Source organism: Sparus aurata, chromosome 23 (assembly GCF_900880675.1).
Source record: "Sparus aurata chromosome 23, fSpaAur1.1, whole genome shotgun sequence".
NCBI classification, from domain to species: domain Eukaryota; kingdom Metazoa; phylum Chordata; class Actinopteri; order Spariformes; family Sparidae; genus Sparus; species Sparus aurata.
The window spans coordinates 21,895,676-21,902,877 of record NC_044209.1 but is presented as its reverse complement, the minus strand read 5'-3'; the positions used below and the strand labels follow the sequence as shown (position 1 = coordinate 21,902,877).

At 41.9% G+C, this 7,202-nt stretch overlaps 1 protein-coding gene across 2 annotated transcripts in view; it reads left to right on the top strand.

Annotated features, from left to right (window-relative positions):
• Nucleotides 1-4,667: 4,667 nt before the first annotated feature.
• Nucleotides 4,668-7,202, top strand: part of znf385c (zinc finger protein 385C) — a 136,708-nt gene continuing 134,173 nt past the window's right edge. The window contains exon 1 of one of the 2 annotated variants that reach the window (XM_030408205.1): nucleotides 4,668-4,798. The gene's annotated coding sequence lies outside the window, so the exon portion shown is untranslated. The remainder of the gene's footprint in view (nucleotides 4,799-7,202) is intronic. The other variant, XM_030408206.1, reaches the window with a different exon arrangement.

Here is a 7,202-nt window from a genome sequence, read left to right as displayed (position 1 = left end):
ACAAAGAAAGAAAGAACTCAGTGTTTAGCATTTGCCGAATTTACGAAAAAGCCCAAATGATTAAGAATTTGTCATAGGCGGCAGTTCTCTCCTAACACAACAACTCTGGAAATTGAGCGATTTTATTCGGGGGTCTGGGGAATTTCTCTCCCGCCTCATCTCTTTGCTGGAGTGACTGTAGTTGCTGTGGCTACTATCACCGTCACCGGGAGATAGTGACCAGGGAAACCAATGCCTCTTCCTGTTTTGTTTGCACATGGCAGACGTGCTTCCTTTGTGCTGTAACCCCACCTTCATTTTTAGTGGAAGAATTGAGCGGACCAAATAGCATAGCGAATCTGAGACCGATCTAAACGTGAATGGTGTTATTGATAATTTGGAAATTGTTGGCTAAAACACCTTGAAATTAAAACTTTATATACAAAAACAGAGATTGAACATTTCACTCTGAACATCAAATAAAGAAAATGTGAAAATGTAGTAGAACTGGCACCGACTGACCAATATTTAATATTTTCTAAAATAATAATTTTACATCAATGTAACCAACAATGTGTAAATGTTCTCATGTTTATTATGCTGTACTGCACTCATATCAAAGCAACCGCCTCGCCCGCCCCCTTCCAGCCTCTTTATATCCAGCAGCAATTCTTCATTTGGTAACTGTCAGTCACATATGAATCTGTCCCACTGCAGGCATCGAGAAAATTGATTTGAGCCCAGATGGACGAACGAAGTCTGACTGACAGTGTCGCGGATTATCAAGCAATTTCTCTTCCAGGAAGTCAATAAATGTCTGAGGAAGCGTTAACATAGTGTCCCCCTCCGCTGAAACAGGTTTGTCTTGATGTCTCCAGCGAACCAGCCATTTTTTTTTTTTTTGCCATTAGTAACTTAAAAGCCAGCCAATGTAATTAGCTCCATGGTGATCTTGCTGGACCCCTCTAATTAGAACCGATGCCAAGGGCAAGTGACCACAAACAGAACGAGGCAGCAGCGTTCCCCTCCTCGGGAGAAAGAGTGCAAGTAAACCATAACTCTTATTGTCGTGGGTTATGGGATTTTAAGTAGCCTCCCGTTTCTTTTTATACAGGGGCACATTAAATGCATGAGTTATTTCCCAGAGAACTCTGTGTCATTACAGCAGCAGCCAGGTTTAACAGTCATACTGAAGTGGCTTGATTCATTTCGAAGAAAAGGAAAAACCACATGACACGGCGTGAAAAGATCTGAACTGAGTGGACTTTAGCTTTAGGATGCATGAATAGATAAAATGAGCTCCGCAGCTGAAGGTTATTCATGTTCCGTGGACACAGATGATTCATATCTACACATTTTATAAACATTCTGTGTTTTATATAATCATGTATACATTTACAGCCTTTTTCAGAGCAACAGTGGATGCAAAGGTTGGTGGAGTTTTCAGCACCTTCCATGTATTTTTCTTCATACGTGCCACTTTGGGTTACTCACGCTGAAGTTAATCAGCTGGCCGGAGTGCCGTCGTTCCTCCGGCCGCCCTCCTTTTTGCTTCGCTCATTTCCCGACTCCGCTCACCACTCAGCTCCATCAGAGGCTCCATTTAAAGACGGTTTTAAAGTTCACGTTGGATGGACACAGCTTGCCACTTCGGTTGCTGTGGAAACCAGGTTGACGCATGGACAGGTTGTCGAGGACAGTGTGAGTGGGAGTTTGAGAGGCTAAAGAGGCCGGTAAAGATTTATGGATTTTACTGTACAGTTATACGGAGTGGATTTATCCACCAGGAGTGCAGTACATTTATATCCAAGTGTGGAAGGCATATGAAGCCCAAACCAAAGGCCAAAGAAATTAGTTTACCCATGGTTCAAAGCAGAGTTCCACCTTTATCCTGATATTCAAAAAATCATGGCAGGACTTCAATATACACAATTTAGCCACACTGTAAAATGGAACTTTAGTTTTTGACATTTTGGGAAATATGTTATTTATTGTGAGAGAGTTTCCAACAAGTCACCATGTTGTTCCTGTTTACGATGTAAGCGATGTTACGACGTCACGGTGTGAGGCATGATCCAGGGAAATGTTTGGTAATGTCTAGAAATGCACTGCCGTCAAATTTCCCATGGGACTGCGCGTCTGCGTGAGCTCCTCTTTTGAATCGTGCTTTTCTCAACTTTTTTAGCACATGGCACGGAGTCCCTTTTGCTTTTTCAAATAATCACATTTCATCACCCGGTTGAGCACACAGTCCCGCATATAGGCGCACCCAGCTGTTTTGTCCAAGGCAGTTCTGAAACCTGCTGCTTCCCAGTTGAAGTATCTGCTAGATCATAAGTGTTTCAAAGTGTGGACCAACTCTGCTCTGATTAATGCAGGCAGACATCCTAATAACGTTGCATTAACGCTGACTTTTTATTTCGTCCTCTGCGGCAGCGAACACAATACACAGCCGCTCAGTAAGCTAACTCTTACGCCACAATCTGAGCTGTCTAGAAACCTTTTTTTCAGGGCTGACTCAAGTACTCCTAACAGCCAGCAGTTTCTGTGGCAGTGGCAGCGTGCTGGTACTTTTCCGAAACACTCAGTCCCTCACTTCCCACAACAAACCTACTTGACTGCGTCACACACATGTCACTCATGAGGTTTGGTCAGTAGACCACAGGGTTTTTTTTAAGCTAAGCTCTCACCTCACCACTGCAGAATGGCAAGATTTCACCACAGCGTGACAGGATCGTTTCACTTGGGTTTTTGTGCTTAACAACAAAGAACACAAGACTTGTACTGAGTATCGATATTGTTCAAGGTATTGTATTGAAGTTAGACATTTCATTTCCATGGGAAGACTGCCATCACTCTTCAGACATGCGAGTAGTGTCAAACTTACTGCAGGAATACAAATAAACGTATTTCCCAAGCGGTCAACAGAACAGACTTACTGTAACGCCTCTATTTAGGACTTGTCTTTAAATTACTGCTTGTTGCCTTACGAAGACCACTAGGCATAGGTCACACCTCCTTATTTACCACTATAAGCTCTATAATCATCGCTGTCAGCACTGAAAGGGCAAATCGCACCAACAGTGTGACGCAGGTGCACGCTGGCTTGATGGGGTGCTGGGTTTGGACAGCACCCAGTCAGATGCCTCGTCGGGCTCTGAATCCGGCGTGCACCCTGCCCTTTAGCCATTAGCAGGGGATATGCGTGCAGGTAAAGAGGACGAGCGCTGGAACTTGGGGCAAAAAATTTGAGAAATTAGTCATGTGTCTGGCATGTTTCACTCTACACAGGCTGACACAAATCGACATCGATAGATCGAAGACGTTTAAAGCATCTTGGTCAGAGGTGCTAATGTCGGGTGTTAGTGGGCAGAGACGATGGTGTTGTGTTTCATTAACTGTGCTCCCCATGTTCTTGACTGTGGGTTATTTTTATGATCGCTGCTAGTTTGAGTGCCAGCACATTAGCATGAAGAAGGACATATCTAGCGCTCAGAAATAGGAGAGTGAAGAGTATCCATCACCTCACTGGTGACAACCTGTTCTTTGCATTTCTGGCAGTGAGTCACGCTACTGTAAAGGGCCGCACTGCGCTGTAATCAGGGCAATTGGGATTTCTTTTAATCATTTCAGATTAAAATCAGTGTAAAAGCTCAATGAAAAATGTAATTTGATGGAACAAATGAACTATGGAAAGGCCCCTGAAATGTGCTGGTGTTTGATTTACATCCTCAGCAAACCGGGCAGACAAACAATATTTTTGTTGGATGACAGAACGAGACTGGCACTGTGGGATGTTTATTGTTCCGGCAGTAACTGTTCTGTAGTCTGGGTTCAAATCTGCACGAATAAATACCTCTCTCACACACACACACACACACACACACACACACACACACACATACACATACACACACACACACACACACACACAGACTGTCTTTCACTACATTTTATCCAAAATATTCAGTCTCAAGGACATTACGAGGTTAAATGTTCAGCCACATGAACGTCCATTAGGAAATACAATTAATGAGTATATTGATTTGTATTATAAAGATTATTAGGACTGATTAAATACCCATGGATCTGTTTATGAAGCCTCTGTAGCAGCAAATATATAGGCTACATGAAATAGAAATCAACTTTAAAGCATATTTGCGGAGAGAAAACAGTCTTTTTACACGATGTATAATGTATAGAAATGTAGATTTTTATTGTATTACATAAGCATTGTCATTGTTAATCACAGTCATGCGTGTAAAGAACAATGTAGATCTGTGATGGGTCAGTGTGAGCTGACCGGAGTCAAGTAACACTCAAAAAAACAGAGCGAGGACATCTGGGCTTGTTTTTCAAAATAAAAGTATTTTATTTATAGATCCCGGGTTATGACGTTGATTCGGAAATCAACATGAAACCGACCTAAATATCATATAAATATTGTTAATATTCGTTTAACATGTTTTCCCTTAGGTTCTTGTAACCATTGGAGCTCTTAAAGAGTAAATGTTTGTTGCTTCATCATAAACAGTCATCACGATGTACAGAAGGCACTGAAAGCGCATTTTTCATCTCAGAAGTCAGCGGGGTTTTATTCAGCTGCTTCTCCACCGATGCCATCACATTGATGCCTTTATTGTTAAAAGACACTTCCGGCCTCAGTGTGCGTACCTGTGTGTGTGGGACTTGACCAAACCGCTGCACCGGACAGCTCTGCTGCTTTTTCGCTTTGGCAGCAGCCAGTCTGTACCAATCTGTATCCACTGTTGCTGGGCACGGACGAGCGCCGGGGAAAGTCGGAAACGGATCAGGACCGGTGAGACAAAAAGCGCTTTTATTTTTTTCTTCATATCTTTGTTTTCTTGTCACACGTGAGGAGGAGGAGGAGTGTTGCGTCTGCAAAAGTTTTCATTTGGCGTTAATTGATCCGGATGCGGTTGTTTTCAGGTGTGCAGTTTTCTTTTTTTCTGTGCGCTGGTTTTATCTGGAGGACTGAGTGTGTGAATGAAACATGTGGTGCTGTGAAGTTTTGACTTCGCTCGTCACTTTCAATGGATGGATGGATTAAACTGCGCGTCTGGGCTCGATACTGACTCAAAATCGAGGAGGTTGTGCGTAATTGCGCATTTGCAGCACCAGACGTCTGATTCCCCCCCCCGATTCTCCACACTTGTCATCCCGAAAGAAAAAGGAAAAAAATACTTCGAACTGTTTCATGAGTGACAAGGAAAAATGTTACTAATCAAACTAATGAATAAATACATTAAAGTCAGGAGGAGAACATGAAAAAAAAGGTCACATTGAAGCTGCTTTAGGGATTTCTCCCTCCTTAATCCAACTTACTCATATGTATTTATAGTCAGATTTAGGTCAATATTTGCAGCATTTGCTTCACTCATGTGCTCCAACCTGCTCCGTAGCAAACCCACCACGACTTAATAATCTCCTTTAATGGTATTTTCCACTGAAAACTGTCAATACTTCCCCACCTGGTGCACTTTCAGCCCTTCACCGCACCCTATTGATGTTACATTTTGTGTAATTATAGCAAATCAGATATGCACTCTGCTCTAAAGGGGAAATCAATTTAATACAGTTTTTTTTTGAGCTTATTGATGAAAGTGTATTATTGTAGTGCAGGTAATAATAGTTTATAGTTATGCAGTGATAACCTTTTATGTTAGTCCTTTCAAAGCGACATATAATAACTGACTGGACATTGACCTTGCACGCAAGACCCTGGGACATGCAGGACGTGTTTCCACGATGAGCATTCATTTTACACACACTGAACCCGACACAGTCTACTGGGACTAATTGCCAATATTGATTTAACAGCCTTTTTATTAGACGTTTGACATCATCCATGCTGTGCTAAGAGAGAGAGGGGAGAGAGAGAGATAGGAGGATAGGTTACAGATGTTGGAGTCAGTCAAAGCGAGCAGGATCACAGCGGAGAGTGTGAAGCTGTCACCTGATTATATTGGATTTCTTACCGAACACCTCTTTTGCCGCAATCCTGTTGCTCAGCTGTCATTGTAACAAGCTAGAGGTCTGATAAATCAAGTGAAATATCATAGGGCTGATTTAAAGAATGGTGTGGCTCCTCTGTACAGACTTTATTTATGGACAGCACCTTTTGAAAGCGGGCTTCCCCCACTGATTGCCTGACAAATGCTGCAGTCTGTCTTGTTATGATGAAGTGTTCAAGTAAGTTTCTCGCAGTCATTTGTGTTTCGTGTTTTGGCATTTGAGATTTTTTTTTCTTTCGAGCAAGAAGAGAAGGTGTTTGATGGCAGGCGTATTCGCCACAAGTCGTTTGGTGCAAGATTTCTGGCTTCAGGAAATAGAGTACAGTAATTACAGTGTGTGTGGACACGCGTAACATGAATTTGAAAGAGCCAACACCACTTGAAACACTTTGGCATTGTGTCCTCTGTTTATTGGCTGTTACCTAAAAACCCACACTCGTTAGGTGAAGCCAGCTACATCGTTATGGTGAACACAAATGAGAAGGCAAGGACGGAAACACTTCCCTTTTCACTGAGGCCTCCTGTCTGGGAGCGTTGTAGTTTCTCAGTGACGACACAGAGTAGTAGTTTAGTCGCAAATACTATTTTTACATTCTTTCAGAGAGCATGGCGTTCTTTAATGTTACCTAAGTGTCATCATTTTGAGATAATAATAGTAAAACTTTATTTATATTGCATGTTTGGTGCATAAAATGCAACTCAAAGTGCTTAACATGGCATTTAAAGGAGACATTCATGTATTATGCTCATTTTCAGGTGCATTTTTTTTTAATTTTGGGTCACTTGTAGAATAAAATCCTAATGGGGTTCTTTTCAAACAAACCACAACATCAAAAACCTAAACACAAGTTCATAAAAAGAGGGTAAATGATCCAATGAGAAAGTTAAAACATAGGGTGCTTTACAAAAGAGATGAATAAGTCGATAAAAATAAGTGCCAAAACATATTAGACATCATTCAAGCGACTTTATGTAGAAAATCTGCATTCTGCGGGATTTGTTAGATGCTAACTACAGACAAATCTCATTACGTCATAACAATGTTATGTGGTAAAAACTTGATGTAAACATGAACATAACGCTGCGCTCTGACACTCTCACTGGACTTACATAGTGTAGAAACAACAGATGGGGGGGGGGGGGGGACACCACTCACCCTATTACAAGACTCTGCACCATCAACATGAT